This window comes from Molossus molossus, unplaced genomic scaffold (genome assembly GCF_014108415.1).
Source record: "Molossus molossus isolate mMolMol1 unplaced genomic scaffold, mMolMol1.p scaffold_m16_p_2, whole genome shotgun sequence".
In the NCBI taxonomy this organism is placed as follows: Eukaryota; Metazoa; Chordata; class Mammalia; order Chiroptera; family Molossidae; genus Molossus; species Molossus molossus.
This window is the reverse complement of record NW_023425355.1, coordinates 37,930,235-37,950,279: the sequence shown is the minus strand read 5'-3', so window position 1 is coordinate 37,950,279 and position 20,045 is coordinate 37,930,235. Positions and strand designations below refer to the sequence as shown.

Below are 20,045 nucleotides of genomic sequence, written 5' to 3'. Positions count from 1 at the left end.
TGGTCAGGTTACCATGCTTTTACAACAGGATCACTCATGGGGATAAGCCATTCTCTGACAAACTGGCTACTGAAAATTCTTGCTCAAGCCTCAGTGCCTAAAGCAGAGATCATTAACAGCCATTCCAGGTCCCAGGTGAAGTAGAGTCTGGCCTAAGTCTTATGTGACAGTCACAGCATAAACTCTGTATAATGCACTCAGCATGAGGGACAGTGGTGCCAGGACTTGCCACTTGCCTTAAATGCTGACATATATACAAAGCCAATTAGAAATTGGTACACCAGATGTTGGTTGAATCTTGAGGATGATGAACTTGATCCCAAGGGCCTGTGGAAGGCCAAAGATAAAAAAGATAAAACCAACATCAAGATTCAAAACAAAACAAAACAAAACAAACAAACAAAAAAGCCCTGGCCGGTTTGGCTCAGCGGTTAGAGCGTCGGCCTGCAGTCCTGAGAGACCTGGGTTCAGTTCCCGCTAAGGGCACATACCTCGGTTGCAGTTTGTCCCCGGCCCTGGTCGGTTGTGTGGGTGGCAGCCACTCTATGTGTCCCTTTCACATCGATGTTTCTCTCTCTCTCTCTGTTCCTCTCTCTCCCCCCCACTCTACCTGAACAAAAAATGGAAAAATGTCCTCGGGTGAGGAAAAAAAAAAAAAAAGATTCAAAACAACTGATAAATTTCCTAAATAAAGACAGTCCTTGTTCTGAGTCCTCAAAATTCAGTTTCACAACCTACATATATGCCAAAGGGAGAATTATCAAAGGGAGAATTATCCATAATATATAAAAATATCTTGCATACTAATAATTACAAAAATATCTAACGTGTATTGAGCATTTCAATGTGTCAATCACTGGGTTAATATTCAAATGCATTATCTCATTTAATTCTCACAGGTTTTATTATAATCATCTTTTTTAATTGCACAGCTGAGAAAACCAAAGCACTAAGTGATTAAGTGACTTACTCAAAATCACTTAAGATAATAAGTGGCAGAGGGAGAAGTCATATTCAGGTCTCCTCAAGTTTCAAGCCTATGTTTTTACCACTGTACCCTGCTTCAAATCCATGACATGAACATACACATGCTCCGTCTGTGTGTGTGTGTGTGTGTGTGTGTGTGTGTGCGCGCGCGCGCGCGCGCAAGCCAGTTAGGAAAAATTCTAGAATGCCAGTGGAGCAGGGAGGGTCATGCATAAAGGCACCAGAACCCCTTGTGTGTTTTGTAGCAAATCTGTCCCAATTATACAGTGCAATTGCCTCTACAGAACCAGAGCACAGTCCAACAGGTAAGCAACTGACCATATCAGAGGCCAAAGCTTTTGATTTCACTTTATACCCACCTCCAACCTGACACCCACATTTCTACTGTGTATGGAAAAAGGATAATGGGCCACCAGAAGGTCCTGTGAGTGTTTCCTCATCTGTACAACAGAAACAATAATAGTACCAACTCATAAGATTATTATAAGGAATCAATATATATATAAAGTGCTTAGAAAAGTACATGGTACAGAGTAAGATACATGATACATAGTAAGACAGAGTTACTTCCTGGCCTAGTGACTCTGAAAAAGTCACTTAAAATATATGTGTCAGTTTCCTCAATCTTAAAACAGGTCTAATAACAGTACCTGGCTGAAATGGTTGCTGGAATAATTTAATGAGATATGATCCCATAAAGTGATCAACATAGTGCCTAGGATATAGTAAGCACTCGATATATGATAGCTATTATTATCCTTAATAAAGCAATGTAAGTGAATATCCCATTACTATTCATAACAACAAATAAAGCTGATAAAACCTTCATGAGATTATTCATATTTCAATTTAGCACTTGATTACAACCAAGAACCAAAATATATGGAGCAAATGACACATTCTATGAGTGGCTACGAAGGGAAATACATTGAGAAGAATTCTCAAAGGAAATTATATAATATTATGAAGTGGACAAAAATAGGAAAAAAAAAATGGTCTCAAATCAGTAAACCAAATTTCCACCTCAAGAATCTAGATAAAAAAGAGCTAAATAAGCCCAAAGCAAGCAGAGGAATAAAATAATAAAAATAGAAAAAATCGGGGAAGATGGCAGCAGCAGGACCTGAAGGAGGGTGAGAGTGAGCAAGTGTGTGAGAGAGTGTGAGTGGACATGAAGGTGGACGACCAAACCCAATCAGTGCAGAGCCACGGAGCAGAAGGATCCTGTGCTGTGGACGCGAGCAGCCAGCTACCACGATAAGCTGCCCTTCAGGGTGCTTCTCCCTGCGCCACAGGGAGGTCCCACCATTTTGGTAGATCCCGGGTCTTCCATGAAAGGAGGCAGTAGGAGCAGCTAGGGCCCAGCAACCTGAGCCCACCAGCGCACCTGGCACCATCGGACCAGTGGACACTCTGTGTCAACACAGACCAGTGCACAGTAGTGAAGCTCTCAAGGTGCCAGTCGCAGAAGCCACAGCCAGCCTGGAGCCCAGTACCATCCCCCATAGTAGCAGCCCAATCAGAGTCGAGATATACCCCCAGCAACAGAGGCTGGGGAGCAAAATCCATCCCCAGGCAACAGAAGCACAGACCAGCATCTGAGACCCATCCCTAAAAACTACAGCAAAAGTTGAGTTGGAGTTGAGCCCCACTGGACAGCAGCACGCCCTAGCCACCATCGGAAGTACCTGGTGCTCCACAGAGGCCTGTGTGGTCCAGTAACTCACAAGAGCAGTGAGAAGCCAGACCCCAAGAGACTGGTGCGATCCAGCCCACGGGAACTGCAGAGTGTGGGGGCACCAGAGAAGCCTGTGCTACCCAGCAGGGACTGTGCCACCCAATACCCATGGGACCTGCGGGGTGCTGAAGCACCAGAGAGGCCTGTGTGACCCAGCAGAGACTGTGCAATCTAGTTACCCCTGGGAACTGCAGTGTGCTGCAGAACCAGACAGGCCTGTGCAACCCAGCAGGGACTGTGTGATCTAGTTAACCCGGGACCTGTGGGGTGCTGCAGCACCAGAGAGGCCTGTGTGACCCAGCAAGGACTGTGCAATCTAGTTACCCCCTGGACCTGCAGGGAGCTGCAGCACCAGACAGGCCTGTGCGACCCTACAGGGACTGTACAATCTAGTTACCCACTGGGCCTGTGGGGTGTTGAAGCACCAGAGAGGCCTGTGAGACCCAGTTACCCGCAGGACCTGCAGGGTACTGGTGCACCAGGAAGGCCTGTGCAACCCAGCTGAGCACAAGATAGGCATAGAGAATGTGAAAAAAGGAGGCAAAGTGAATAGAAGCTACACAAATAATCTCCCAGGACCAAATGGGAATTACAACTAAAATAAAGAGAAATCCTTGGAAAAAAGCAACAGAAAAGCAGCAGGACAGGACCATATAACCAGGGACACTGGTAGAATCTACTCAGGCGCAAGAGGGTAGGGGGCAGGGAGCCCATGGACAGCAGCAGTCTTAGCTGTGAGCAGCATCCTTGGGGAATAAAGACCAAGCCCGATCCACAGTGCAGAGAGCCAGGAGAGAGCTCTAGAATAGCCACAGCCAATCACATGGGGGTTATGACAAAGGGAGGGCAGACTGGGCTGGAACTCTGTGGAGACACCCAGGATTTAAAGGGCACTCAGAGTTTTTTCTGAGTTGCGGCCATAAAGGACGGAGGCCAGTATGCTTCTTCTCAGAGCTATGGGGAAAAGCAGCAGCCCCCTCCCTCGGAGATTCAGCCTTTCCTAGGTGAGGTAAAGAAATCCAAATTGAGGCTCAGTAATAACCAGCATCTATCCCAACCTCTGGAAATTCTCTTATGCAGAACACCAGGGCTACATTCCAAAGTAGTGAGTAACTGAAACTACTAGCCAACAGGAAAAAGCTAGAAGATAACTGAACCTTTCCTGGGCTTGCATATCAACCCAGGAAAGTAAGACTTGACAGTGGTGTTTAACGTGGGCCCACCCAAGCTCATCCAAACCCAGGAGAGGGAACCACAAACAGCAGAACACCAACACCCACAGGAAAAATTTGGCAGGCTCCAAAACCACTCAGAGAGCTAAAATGGTGAAACAAAGAAACAAATCCCAAATAAAAGAACAAGAGAACGTTATCAAAGATGAAATAAATGAAATGCAGCTAAGCAAATTATCAGAGGCAGATTTCAGAGCCATGATCTAGAGGAAGATCAACAGCATGAGTAAGGACAGCAGCACCATGAATAAAGATATAAAAACATTGAAAACCAACCAAGAGGAAATGAAGAATGACATAGCAGAAATTAGAGAACACACTGGAAGGTCTAACCAGCAGAGTAGAGGAAGCTGAAGACCAAATCAGTGAATTAGAAGACATAGTAGAAAAAAGGCAACCAATCAGAAAACCAAAAGGAAAAACAATTAAAGAACACAAAGATAACTTAAGAGAACTGTGAGAAAACTGAAAATGTAATACTATTTGCATCACAGGAGTCCCAGAAGAGGAAGAAAATGGGCAAGGGTTACAGAATATACATGAAGAAACAGTGACCGAGAACTTTTCTAACTTGATGAAGGAAGAAGGAATTCAAGTTCAAGAAGCACAGAGAGCCCCAAGTAAGAATAACCCAAACAGGCCCATACCAAGACTCATAGTACTTAAAAGGCCAAAAATTAAAGACAAAGACAGAATCCTAAAGGCAGCAAGAGATAAGCAACAGGTTACCAACAAAGGAAACCTCATAAGGCTCTCAGCTGACTTCTCGACAGAAACACTACAGGCCAGAAGGGAGTGGTATGAAGTAATCAAGGTCATGAACAATAAGGATCTCAATACAAGACTACTCTATCCAGTAAGACTATCATTCAAAATAGAAGGTCAAATAAAGAGCTTTCCAGACCAAAAAATGCTAAGGGAATATATTAACACCAAACCAGCACTGCAAAATATGCTCAAAGGACTGCTGTAATTACTAGAAGAAATAGGAAGAAAAATAGAACCACACTAAACAAAAATGGCAATACATAAGTACATATAAATTATCACCTACAATATGAATAGTTTGAATGCTCCGATAAAAAGACACAGAGTAGCTGACTGGCTAGAAAAGCATGACTCATATATATGTTGTTTACAAGAAACCAACCTCACAACAAAAGACTCACATAGGTTGAAAGTGAAGGGATAGAAAAAGCTCTTTCAAGCAAACGAAAAGCATAAAAAAGCTGGGGTAGCAATACTCATATCTGATAAAGCAGATTTCAAAATGAAAACCACAACTAAAGACAAAGAAGGCCATTACATAATATTGAAAGGATGTATCAAACGGGAAGATATAACCTTGGTAAACATATATGTACCCAATATAGGAGCACCAACATATCTTAAAAATCTTTTGGAGGACTTCAAATGAGAAATCAACAGCAATACAATCATAGCAGGGGACTTCAATACCCTGCTGACATCACTGGATATATCTTCTAGAAAAAAAAAATTAACAAGGAAAACACAGACTCTAAATGAAGTGCTAAAGCAAATGGATTTCATAGATATCTACAGAGAATTACACCCCAAAACCAAAGATTAAACATTTTTCTCAAGTGCACATGGGACATTCTTAAAGATAGACCACATATTACGTCACAAACAGTCTCTACAAGTTCAAGAAAACTGAAATCATATCAAGCATCTTCTCAGATCACAATGGCATGCAACTAGAAATCAGTTGCAACAAGAACATGCAAAGACATTTGAAAACATGGAGGCTAAATAGCTAGTTATTGAACAATGAATGGGATACCATGTAGATAAAGAAAGAAATAAAAACTTTCTGGAAATCAATGAAAATGAACACACAAGAACACAAAATCTATGGGATGCAGCGAATGCAGTTCTGAGAGGGAAGTTCATAGCACTACAGGCCTACCTCAAGAAGCAATAAAAATTTCTAATAGATAATCTAACCTCACAACTTAAAGAACTAGAGAGCAAACAGAAAGAAAACCCCAGAGCAAGTAGAAAGAAAATAGTAAAGATTAGAGCAGAAATAAACGACATAGAGACCAAAAAGACAATTCAAAGGATCAATGAAACAAAGAGCTGGTTATTCGAAAAGATAAACAAGATTGATGGACCATTAGCTAGACTCGCCAAGAAACAAAGAGAAAGAACCCAAATACACAAAATCAGAAATAAAAGAGGAGAAATAATAACTGACACCACAAAAACGCAAAGGTTTGTTAACAGATATTATGAACAATTATACGGCAACAAATTCGACAGTCGAAGTGAAATGGACCCATTTCTAGAAACACATAGTCTCCCAAAACTGAACCAGGAAGAGATCAAAAACTTGAACAGACCAACAACAACAAAAGAAATTGAGGATGTAATCAAGACTCTCCCAGCAAACAAAAGCCCAGGCCCGGACGGCTTCACAGGGGAATTTTACTGAACATTCAAAAAAGAACTACTACCCATTTTCCTCAAACTATTTCAAAAAATTCATGAAGAAGAAAGACTTCCAAACTCGTTTTATGAGGCCAGCATAATTCAAATTGCAAAACCAGAAAAGGACACTTCAAAGAAAGAAAATTACAGACCAATATCCCTGATGAACATAGATGCCAAAATCCTGAACAAAACACTACCAAATCAAATCCAGCAATACATCAAAAAATATTCACCACGACCAAGTGGACTTCATCCCAGAGATGCAAGTCTGGTACAATATTTTCAAATAAAAAAATGTGATACACCACATAAACAAAATGAAAGATAAATATCATATGATCATATTAATAAACACTAAAAAAGCATTTGAAAAAATCCTGCACACATTTCTGATAAAAATGCTCAGCAATGTGGGAATAGAGGTATCATATATCAACATAATAAAGGCCATATATGAAAGGCATACAGCCAACATCATACTCAATAGGCAAAAACTAAAACCATTTCCCTTAAGAACAGGAACAAGGCAAGGATGCCCACTTTCACCACTCTTATTTAAAATAGTATTGGAAGTCTTAGCCACAGCAATGAGACAGAAAGAAAAATAAAAGGGATCCAAATTGTAAAGGAGGAACTGAAACTGTCATTATTCGCAGATGACATGATACTATACGTAGAAAACTCCAAAACTCTGTCAAAAATTTATTAGATTTAATAAATGAATTTGGCAAAGTAGCAGGATACAAAATTAACATCAAGAAATCGATGGCATTCTTTTATTTATTTATTTATTTTTGTTACAGATGTTTCTCCTTTTTCCCCCACTGATTCCCCCCACCCTCTCCCTCCCCATCTTGTCCCCAGCTTTGTTGACCATGTCCATTGTTCATGCAAGCTTGCATATAAGTTCTGTCGGCATTCTTATATACCAATGATGAACTCACAGAAAGAGAATCTAAAAAAAAAATCCCACGTACCATCGCAGCAAAAAAACTAAGATATCTAGGAATAAACTTAACCAACGAAATAAAGGACCTATTCGCAGAAAACTACAAGTCATTGAAAAGAAATAGAGGAAGATATAAAAAAGTGGAAGAACATACCTTGTTCATGGATTGGAAGAATAACATCATTAAAATGTCCATACTACCCAAAGCAATCTAGAGATTCAATGCAATCCCCATCAAAATACCAACGACATACTTCACAGAACTAGAACAAATACTTCAAAAATTCATATGGAACAGAAAAGACCCTCAATAGCCACAGCAATCTTGAAAAAGAACAAAGTAGGAGGGATCACATTACCAGATTTCAGGTTATACTAAAAAGCCACTGTAATCAAAACAGCCTGGTACTGGTACAAGAACAGGCATATAGACCAGTGGAACAGAACAGGGAACCCAGAAATGGACCCAAGGCAATATGCTCAATTAATATTTGACAAAGATGGCAAGAGCATACAGTGGAGTAAAGAAAGCCTCTTTAATAAATAGTGTTAGGAAAATTGGACAGCTACGTGCAAAAAAAAAAAAAAAAAAGAAACTAGACCATCAACTTACACCATACACAAGAATAAACTCAAAATGGATAATAGACTTAAATGTGACTCATGAATCCATAAACATCCTAGAAGAAAATATAGGCAACAGAATTTCAGACATCATACGCAGCAGAATTTTCACTGATACATCCCCTAAGGCAACAGAAGCTAAGGAGGAAATGAACACATGGGTCTACATCAAACTCAAAAGATTCTGCACAGCAAAAGATACAACATCAAAATGGAAAGGCAATCCACTGTATGGGAGAGCATAATTGCCAATGATATATCAGATTTGGGGTTAATTTCCAATATATATAGAGTGCTCATACAACTCCACAAAAGGAAGACAAAGAATGTAATTAAAAAATGGGCAGAGGAACTAAATAGACACCTCTCCAAACAGGACATACAAATGGCTAAGAGATATATGAAGAAATGCTCAACATCACTAATCATCAGAGAGATGCAAATTAAAACAACAATGAGGTATCACCTCACACCTGTCACAATGGCCGCCATCAACAAATCATCAAACAAGTGTTGGCGAGGGTGTGGAGAAAAGGGAACTCTAGTACACTGCTGGTGGGAATGCAGACTGGTCCAGCCACTATGGAAAACAATACAGTGTTACCTCAAAAAATTAAAAATTGAACTTCCATTTGACCCAGTGATCCCACTTCTAGGAATATACCCTAAGAAACCTAAAACACCAATCAGGAAGAATATATGTACCCCCATGTTTGTAGCAGCTCTATTTACAATAGCTAAGATCTGGAAACAGTCCAAATGTCCATCAGTAGACGAATGGATAAAAAAGCTGTGATACATATACACAATGAAGTACTATGCAGGTGTAAGAAAGATCTCTTATCCTTTGAGACAACATGGAGGGACCTGAAAAGTATCATCCTAAGCGAAACAAGCCCAACAGAGAAAGACATGAATCACATGATCTCAGTTATTTGTGGAGTAATGAACAGAACAGTCTGAGGAATGGGGTAGTCCCAGAGACTTGGAAGTGGGGTACAGACTGACAATCCCCAGAAGAGGGGGTGATGGGGGAGAGACAAACTGCAGAACTTATATGCATGTGTGCATGAACAATGGACATGGACAACAATGCTCGGTACAAGACGGGGAGGGAAGGGGAGGGGGGAATCAGTGGGGGAAAAGGAGAAACATCTGTAACAAAAATTAATTAATTAAATAAATAAAAACAGTAAAAATAGAAATAATAAAGAGAAGGACATAAATAAATGAAATTTAAAACAATTAAGAATATAAATAAAATTTTTAAAAAACTTGTCTTTAAAAAAAATCAACACATTTGCTAAAACTCTAGGGAGAATGACATGAATAAAAAGAGAGGAGAAAAATTCCACCAGTATCAGGAGGGATAGAAAGGATATCACTAGAGACCCCCAGTAATTAAGGTGATAATAAGGGGGATACTATATAAACTTTCCATGCACTTAAAATCTGAGATCTTAGATGAAATGAACCATTTCCTTTGAAACCACAAATTGCCAAAATTCATGCAAGACAAAAGAGATAACTTGATCAGTCCTATTATAGAAATTGAATTTATACTTAAAAATCTTCTAAATAGGAAATCCCCGGGCCTAGATGGTTTCAGTGACCGATTCTGTCAAATATATCTATAATGTTAAATAAAAAGAGAGGGAAACATTTCTCAACTCATTTTATGAGACTATTATTAACCAGATAGCAAAACCAGACAAAGAATGTATCAACAAAGAAGGAAGATGAGAAAAAACAAAAACAAAAAAAAACTAAGACTAAATTAATACCCCTCATGATTGCAGACACAAAAATCAGCACTAAAATATTAGCAAGTCTAATGCAGCAATATAAAAATAATGAATACTACATCGCCAAGTGGGGTTTGTCTTGGTAATAAAAGGTTGCTTCAATATTTGAAATTCAATTAATAAACCCCCCAAATCAACAGTTTGAAAAATACATAATCATATTAAATGAAATAGAAAAGGCATTTCTCAAAATTCAACATCAATTCATGATAAAAATACCAACTGGAAATAGTAGGGAACTTCCTCAGCCTGATAAAGGGCATCTAAAAAATATTGCATTCCCAAACATCATGCTGAATGATAAAAGACTGAAAGCTTCCACCACTAACATAGGAAAATGACAAGAGTGTCTTATCTCAGTACTCCAATTCAACAAGATACATGTAATCTTAGCCAATGCAATAAGGTAACAAAAATAATGGAGTTTGGAAAGGAAGAAATAAAACCATCCATAGTTGCAAAGAACATGATGATTTGTGTATAAAATCCTAAGGAATCTAAAAACAGCTCCTAGAACTAACACATGATTTTAGCAAGGTTACAGGATTGCAAGGTCAACTCACAAACATCAATAAAATTTCTACATAATAGCAGTGAAAAACCGGAAGCCAAATTTTAAAAAAATAATATTTACAATATATCCCCCAAACTGAAAGAAAGATATATATATATATATATGTTTTGTTATATATATATATATATATATATATATATATACATGTACAAAATCTATATAATAAGAATTTGTCAAAGGTTGATGAATCATAGAAGACCTTGATAAATAGAAAGCCATACTATGTTCAAGGATTGAAAGTCTCAATATAGGAAAGATGTCATCCCATACCAAAATGATGCATAGATTCAATGCAATTATGATCAAACTCCCATCAGGATATTTTATAGATACAGGTAAACCAATTCCAAAATGTACATGGAAGGGCAAGGAAAATAGAAGTTAAAATAATTTCAAAGTTACAGCAATCAAAACAATGCAATACTAGTCAAGAAAAGACATTGATCCATGAAACAGAATAGTCCAAAAATAAATCCACGTTAATATAAGTCATTTGACTTTTCACAACAGTGTAAAAGCAATTCACTGGAGAAGGTACAGCCTTTTCAAATGATGGTAGTAGAGCAATTTGACATTATATACAATATAATACACTTAACCTAAACCTAATGACTTTAAAGCTGTCATAAATCTAAATAGAAAATGTAAAATCATAAAAATTTTAGAAGAAAACATGGAAGAAAATCTGCATAACTTTTAGTTAGGCAAATAGTTCTTAAACATGTCACCAAAAACACAGCAGGTACTTGAATAATAATGTTTCATTATAACATTGATGAGATATCATAAAAACTTAACTCATGTGCCCGGCTGGTGTGGCTCAGTGGTTGAGCATCAACCCATGCACCAAGAGGTCACTGGTTTGATTCCCAGTCAGGGCACATGCCCAGGTTGTGGGCCAAATCCCCAGTGGGGAGCATGCAGGAGGCGGCCAATCAGTGTTCTCGCTCATCAATATTTCTATCTGTCTCTCCCTCTCCCTTCCTCTCTCTCTCTCTACAATCAATAAAAAAATTAAAAACTTAACTCATATGTATATCAATTATCCCAGAGTAAAATTCATTTCATTATACATCGTTTCATCTAAAGTCGCAGAACTATCAACAATGATAAGTGAGGACTTACTGTACATTTTTTAAAATAATAAATTCAACTTAATCAGAATTTTACAATTTTGCTCTGTGAAAGGCACTTTTAAGAAAATGAAAAGACAAGCTAGAGAATGAGAGAAAATATTTGCAAATCACATATCCAAAAAAGGACTTCTATCCAGAATATATAAATAATACATCAACAATAAGAAAACAGACAACCCAATTTAAAAATGGGTTAGATCGAACCTACAACCCAACAATGAGAGCCCTTGATTGGGAATCATTCCCAGCCTGGTCAGGGTTGTGCAGGATGCAACCAAGCAATGTATCTCTCTCACATGGATCGATATCTCTCTCTCTCTCTCTCTCTCCCTCCCTTCCACTCTCTCTACATATCAATGGAAAAATATCCTCAGGTGAGGATTAACAACAACAACAACAAAAATGGGTTAGAAAACTTAAACAAACTCCTCAACAAAAAAACAAACAAAAAAAATCCATATAAGATGAAAAATAAGCTCAACAAAAGATATTCCATACCATTAGGAAAATGCAACATAAAACTACAATACGATACATCTCCTCATCAATTAGAATTGATAAAATAAAAATACTAACAATAACAAATGTTGGAGAGACTGTGGAGAACCTGGAACTCTCATATCACATTGCTGAAAATGTGAAAACAGTTTGGCGTTTCTTCTAAATCTTTTTTTAAATATGTTTTTATTGATTTTTTTTTAGAGAGAGAGGAAGGGAGAGAGATAGAAAGAAACATTGATGTAAGAGAGAAACATTGATTGGCTCCCTCCTGCGTGCCCCCTACTGGGGATTGAGCCCACAACCCAGGCATGTGTCTGACTGGGAATCAAACAAGGATTTCTCAGTCCATGAGACATCCGCAGAGCCACACCGGGTAGCTTTAAATGTAAAAAAATACCTTTATCATATGACCCAAAAATCCTGCTCCTGGGTATTTACCCTACTGAGATGAAAACTAAAGTTTACACAAAAACCTTTACACAGATATTCATAGCAATCCTATTCATAGTAGCCAAGTCAGGAATCAGTCTATATGCCCTTCAGTGAGTAAATGAATAAACAAACTATGGTACATACATATCATGGAAAGCCATTTGACAATAAAAATGAATGAACAATTGATACAGGTAACAACTTGAATAAATCGCAAAGACATTACACCAAGTTAAAATTAAATGCAACAAATTACATACTATAGGGTTCAATTTAAATGGCATTCCCTAAATAACAAAACTACAGTGATGAAAAACTAACTAGTGGTTGCCAGTGTTCAGGGATGTGAGAGGCTGTCACATTAAAGTGACAGCATGAAGAGTTTTTTATAAATTATGGAACTATTCTATACCCTGATTTTGATGATAATTACTAAATTGCTCTGGGATCATGTTCACAGTTGCCTGCCACTCCAGAGCAGTTTACAGGTAGCTGGCGGAGGCCAGAGTGGGCAATAAAACACTGTTCTCTAAAAATTAGGGATCTGTGCTCTGAATGCTGCTTCTGATCACAAAAGTTACTGGCACAAAAGTAGGCAGCCACTGTTGCACACACACCCCATTGTTAAAAGCCCCTTCCCATCAAGTTGATGTGAGTTTTAAGGGATGTAAAGGCCCAACACATCCCCCCATTCATTGTTCTCTTTTTCCCTTTTAGGAGCCAGAAATTAAAGACTAGGACATTCAAAAGCACCTGCATATACAGAAGAAATAAGAAAATCACTGTCCATGCTAAGGTAAAATCACAGGCTCAGAAAAGACCCAAGAAGATCTTAAATTTACAACTCAGACTGATCCTTGGCTTGGAGACAGCCTACAACAATCAAAAACAAAACAAAACCCAAAACCAGTAAATGTTGGGGAATGGGCAAAATATGACTAACAGAGTTAGCACATGATTGGATTCAAAGTTCCAGTTCTCAACAACAACAAGACATACAAGAACTAGAAATGTATGGCTCATTGAAAAGGGAGAAAAAAAATTAACCAACAGAAACTGTCCCAAAGAATGACCAGATGGCTGATCTACTAAACAAGTTCTTTAAAACAACTGACTGAGAGAAGCTTTGAGAATTAAAGGAAGACATAAAGAAATTTTAAAAAATGATGTATGAACAAAATGGAAATGTCAATAAAGAGATAAGAAACTAAAAAGGAAACAGAAAAGAAACTCTAGAGCTGAAAAGTATGATAACAGAAAAAAATTCACTTGAGGAATTCAAAGGCAGTTTTTTTTTCAACAGCCAGCAGAAACAATCCATAAACTTGAAGATAGGACAACTAAAATTATGAAGTCTGAGGAACAGAAAGAAAAGATTGAGGAAAAGTGAACAGACCCTAAGGAACCTGTGGGACATGGTTAAAAGGACCAATATATGCAATGTAGGAGTCCCAGAGGAAGGAAAAAAAAAGAAAGGGGCAAAGGCATTATTTGAAAAAATAACGACCAAGAATGTCCCTAATGTGATGAAAGACATGACTGTAAATGTCCAAGAAAGTTAATCAACTCCAAGTATGATAAACTCAGAGATCCACACTACACACATTATAATCAAATTGTCAAAGACAAAGATTCTTGAAAACAGCAAGAAAGACATGACTCATCACAATACAAAGGATCTCCAATAAGATCACTAGCAGATTTTTCATCAGAAACTTTAGAGGCCAGCAGGTATAGGGCTGATATAATACAAAGTGCTTAAAGAAAAATAAAAGCTGTCAACCAAGAATCCAGCAAAATGAACCTTTAAAACTGAGACAGAAATAAAGACGTTTTCAGAAAAACAAAGTTTTTTTTATTTTTATTTATTTATTTTAATTTTTTTCTTTATTGATTTTAGAGAAAGAGGAAGGGAGAGAGAGAAAAAGATAGAAACATCGATGAGCGAGAACATCGATTGTCCACCTCCTGCATGTCCCCCACTGGGGATTTGTCCCACAACATGGGCATGTGCCCTGACCGGGAATCGAACCAGTGATCTCTTGGTGCATGGGTCGATGCTCAACCACTGAGCCACACCGGCCAGGCAAAAACTGAGTTTTTTTTTAATTACTAGACTTGCCCTACAAGAAATGCTAAATGGAGTCCTGCAGTTTGAAATAAAAGGACACTAGACAGTAACTCAAAGTTATATAAAGAAATAAAGATCTCAGTAACAATTAACACATGGGCAATTATAAAAATTAGTATTACCATAACATAGTTTGCAACTCCATTTTTTATTTTCTACATGATTTAAGAGATTAATACATTTAAAAAACCCCACAATTATTAGTCTAAATCCAGTATTATTGTAATTTTGGTTTGCAATTCTACATTTTGTTTTCTAATTTAAGAGCCTAATTAATTTTAAATGATTACTTTAACTTTGGGGGCAAGATGTAATTTTGTACATCAATAATTGAAAGAGGTGAAGATGAAACTGTAGATGATCAGTTTTTGTATGTTATTAAAATTAAGCTAACATAAATTCAAAGCAAAATGTTATAACTTTAGACTGTTAAATGTAATCCCCATGATAACCACAAATGAAATAGTCATAAAATATACACAATAGGAAATAAGATAATTAAATCACTACACTACCAAAACATCAACAAAACACAAAAGAAGACAATAATGCATGTAATGAGGGATAAAAAAAGTTATAAAGCAAACAGAAAACAAGTAGCAAAATAGAAGTCTTTTCTTTTTTTCCTTTTTTATTTTTAATCCTCACATGAGGATATTTTTTCATTGATTCTTCTTAGATGGGGGGGAGTGAGAGGGAGACAGAGAGAGAGAGAGAAAGAGAGAGAGAGACATCTATATGAGAGAGACACATTGATTGGTTGGCCTCCTGCACAACCCTGACCGGGGCCATGGACTGAACCCACAATGGAGGTATGTGCCCATAACCAGGAATCAAACCTGAGACTCTCTGGTCCATGGGCAGATGCTCTGGCCAGAAGTCTTTTCTTATCGATGATTCGATTAAACTCTCTTTTTGAAAGACAAAGACTAGCCAAATGGAATAAAAGAAAACATCATCCAACTAGACACTGTCTACAAGAATCCCACATTAGATTCAAAGACACAAATAGTTTGAAAGTGAAAGGATAGAAAAGATATTCCATGCAAATGGTAATCAAAAGAGAGCAGGGATGGCCTTACTAACATCAGAAAAAAAACAGACTATACAGGCATACCTCAGAGATACTGCAGGTTCCTATCCAGACCACCGCAAAAAGCAAATATTACAATAAAGTGAGCTGCATAAATATTTTGGTTTCCCAGTGCATATAACATTATGTTTAGACTATATTGTAGTTTGTTAATAGTGCAATAGCATTATATCTAAAAAATGTACATATCTTAATTTAAAAATACTTTATTGCTAACAAATGCTAACCATTATCTGATCTTTCAATGAGTCATGATCTTTCTGCTGGTAGAGGGTACTGCCTTTATGTTCGTTGCTGCTGACTGATCAGGGTTGTGGTTGCTGAAGGTTGCAGTGGCTAGGCAATTTCTCAAAAGAACACACAGATCAAGTTTGCCACCTCGATTGACACTTCCTTTCACAAATGATTTCTCTGAAGCAAGAGATGCTGTTTGATAGGATTTTACCCCCAGTAGTACTTCCTTCAAAATTGAAGTCAATCCTCTGAAACCCTGCTGCTGCTATATCAACTAAGTTTATATCTCAATCTAAATCCGTTGTCATTTTAACAGTCTTCATAACATATTCACCAGGAGTAGATTCCATTTCAAGAAACTACTTTCTTTACTCATCCATAAGAAGCAACTCATCTGTTAAGGTTCTACCAAGAACAAGTGGTGGCGAAGGTGTGGAGAAAATGGGACCCAAGTACACTGCTGGTGGGAATGCAAACTGGTGCAGCCACTGTGGAAAACACTATGGTGTTACCTCAAAAAAATTAAAAATTGAACTTCCATTTGAACCACTGATCCCACTTCTAGGAATATATCTTAAGAAGCCTGCAACACCAACCAGCAAGAATATATGTACCCCCATGTTCATAGCAGCACTATTTACAATAGCTAAGATCTGGAAACAGCCCAAATGTCCATCAGTAGACGAATGGATAAAAAAGCTGTGGTACATATACACAATGGAGCACTATGCAGCTGTAAGAAAGAAAGATCTCTTATCCTTTGAGACGACATGGAGGGACCTGGAAAGTATTATCCTAAGTGAAAGAAGCCAAGCAGAAAAAGACAAATACCACATGATCTCACTTATATATGGAATATAATGAACATAACAGTCTGAGGAATAGGGTGGACCCAGAAACACGGAAATCGGGTACAGACTGACAATCCTCAGAAGAGGGGGTGGTGGAGGGACAAAAGAATTAAACCACAGAACTTATATGCATGTATGCATAATCAATGGACATGGACAACAAAGCCGGGCACGGGGCGGGGGGGATGGGGAGGAGGGTGTCAATGGAGTAAAAAAGGAGAAACATCTGTAACAAAAATAAAATTTTAAAAATAAATAAATAAAAATGAAAAAAAAACAAAACACTATTCCTAATAGCAAAATGTTGAAACCAACTGAAATGTCCACATTAAAATACATTACAGAAAAAAAAAAAAAGTTCTACCATGAGATTGCAGCAATTCAGTCAAATCTCCAGGCTCTACTTCTAATTCTCCTGCTATTTCCACTATATCTGCCGTTACTCCCTCCACTAAAGTCTTGAAGCTCTCAAAATCATCCAGGAGGGTTGTAATCAACTTCTTCCAAATGCCTGTTAACATTCATATTTTGAATTCTTCCCATGAATCACAAGTGTGCTTACTGGCATCTAGAATGGTGAATCCTTTCAGAAGGTTTTCATTAACTTCGCCCAGATCCATCAGAGGAATCATTATCTATGGCAGCAATAGCCTTAAAAAATGTATTTCTTAAAAAAAAATAAGACTTGAAAATTACTCCTTGATCCATGGTCTACACTATGGATATTGCGTTAGCAGTCATGAAAACATTAATCTCATTGTACATCCTCATCACTGCTCTTGAGTGACCAGGTACACTGCCAGTGAGCAATAATATTTTGAAACGAATCTTTTCTTCTGAACAGCAGGTCTCAACAGTGGGCTTAAAATATTCATTAACCATGTTGTAAATAGATGTGCTGTCATCCAGGCTTTGTTGTTCCATTTGCAGAACACAGGCAGAGTAGATTTAGCATTATTGTTAAGGGCCCTAGTTTTCTCAGAATGGTAAATGAGCACTGGTTTCAACTTAAAGTCACAAGCTGCACTAGTCCCTAACAAGCACTTCAGCCTGTCCCTTGAAGTTTTGAAGCCAGGCACTGACTTCTCCTCTCTAGCTATTGGCATCTTTTTCCAATCTAAGGCTGTTTTGCTACATTGAAAATCCATTGTTCAGTGTAGTCAGCTTCATTAATTATCTTAGCTAGACCTTTTGAATAATTTACTGCAGCTTCTACATCAGCACTTGCTGCTTCACCTTGCACTTTGCTATAGAGATGGCTTCTTTCCTTAAACCTGATGCTGGCTTCATACTTTCTTTTTTCCTTTTTTTTCTTTATTGACTTTTTAGAGAGAGCTAGAAACATTGATGAGAGAGAACACTGATTGGTCCCCTCCTGAATGCCCCCCACTGGGGATTGGACCCACAACCTGGGCATGAGCAACCTCTTGGTTCATGGGTTGATGCTCAACCACTGAGCCACACTAGCAGGGCCATACTTTTCTTCTGAAGCTTCCTTATCTCTCTCAGCCTTCAGGGAATTGCAGAGAGTTAGGGCCCTGCTCTGGAATGTCATGGCTGGTTTGATCTTCTATCCAGACCAGTAAAACTTTCTCCATATCAGCAATAATGCTGTTTCTCTTTCTTATCATTCGTGTGTCCACTGCAGTACCACTATTAATTTCCTTCAAGAACTTTTCCTTTGCATCTACAACTTGGAAGTTTGGCACAAGAGGACTAGCTTTTGGCCTATCTCAGCTTTCGACATGACTTCCTCACTAAGCTTAATCATTTATTGCTTTTAATTTAAAGTCAGAGATGTGGGATTCTTCCTTCCACATGAACACTTAGAGTCCATTGTGTGGTATTAATTGAACTAATTTCAAAACTGATGGGTCACAGGGTATAGGGAGGCCTGAGGAGAGGGAGAGAGATGGGGGAATGGTCAGTCCTTGGAGCAATCAGAACACATACACATTTTTCAAATAAGTTATCTGTTTTATATGAGTGCAGTTTATGGTGCCCCAAAACAATTACAATAGTAATATCAAAGATCACTGATCACAAATCACCATAACAAATATAATAATATTTAATGTTACTATTTTGATGTTAGTAGTATATATTATATTAATAATAATAGTACATTCCCGGCCGGTGTGGCTCAGTGGATTGAGTGTCGGCCCATGCACCGAGAGGTCACTAGTTCGATTCCGGGTCAGGGCACATGCCCAGGTTGTGAGATCGATCCCTAGTGTAGGGAGTGCAGGAGGCAGCAAATGATGTTTCTCTCTCATTGATGTTTCTGTTTCTCTCCCCTTCTCTCTTCCTCTCTATGTAAAAAAAAAACAATAAAAATATTTTCAAATAATAATAATAGTAACATCAAAATCACTGATCACAGATCACCATAATGAATATAATAATGAAATATTGCAAGAATTTCCAAAATGTGACACAGAGACATGAAATGAGCAAATGCTGTAGGAAAATGGCACCAACAGATTTGCTTGAGGCAGGGTTGCTGCAAATCTTCAATGATAAAAACACAATTATCTGTGAAGCACAATAAAACAAGGTATGTCTGTAAATCAGAAAAGTTTATAAGGACAAAGTACATTATATACTAATGAAAGGTATAATACAACAAGAAAATATAGCAATTATAAACATTTACATATCTAATAACAGACTATCAAGAGATATGAAGCAAAAAGTGACAGAACTGAAGGGAGAAATAGACAATTCTATGATAATAGTTGGAGACTTCAATACTCCACTCCCAAATAATAGAACAGCCACACAGAAGAAAAGCAAGGAAGTAGAAGACTTAACCAACAAAATAAACCACCTAAATCTAACAGACATAAACAGAAAACTCTAATCAACAACAACAGAACTCACATTACTTTCAAATGCACATGGGACACTTTCAAGGATAGACAGTAAACCACACATTAAGACTCAATGAGCCCTGGATGGTTTGGCTCAGCAGTTAAGAGTATCAGCCCACAGACCAAAGGGCCACAGGTTCAATTCCAGTCAAGGGCATGTACCTGGGTTGCAGGTTTGATCCCAGTCGAGGTCATGCAGGAGGCAACCAGTATCTCTCTTATATCGATGTGTCTCTCTCTCTCTCTCTCTCTCTCTCTCTCCCTCCCTCCCTCCCTCCCTCCCTCCCTTGCATTCTCTCTAAATATTAATGGAAAATCAGATCAACAACAAAAAAGACTCAATGAATTTAAAAAGATAAGTATCAGCCCAGCTGGTGTGGCTCAGTGGTTGAGGGTTGACCTACGCACCAAGAGGTTGCTGGTTCAAT

The 20,045-nt window shown here is 38.0% G+C and overlaps 1 protein-coding gene across 4 annotated transcripts in view; it reads right to left on the bottom strand.

Annotated features, from left to right (window-relative positions):
* The window catches only part of TMEM164 (transmembrane protein 164), a 241,658-nt gene that overhangs the window by 84,801 nt on the left and 136,812 nt on the right, over positions 1–20,045 (bottom strand). Inside the window, exon 1 of one of the 4 annotated variants that reach the window (XM_036271275.1) lies at positions 237–329. The exons of the other annotated variants lie outside the window; for them this stretch is intronic. The gene's annotated coding sequence lies outside the window, so the exon portion shown is untranslated. Of the gene's footprint in view, positions 1–236; positions 330–20,045 lie in introns of those variants that run through there. 4 annotated transcript variants of the gene reach the window in all.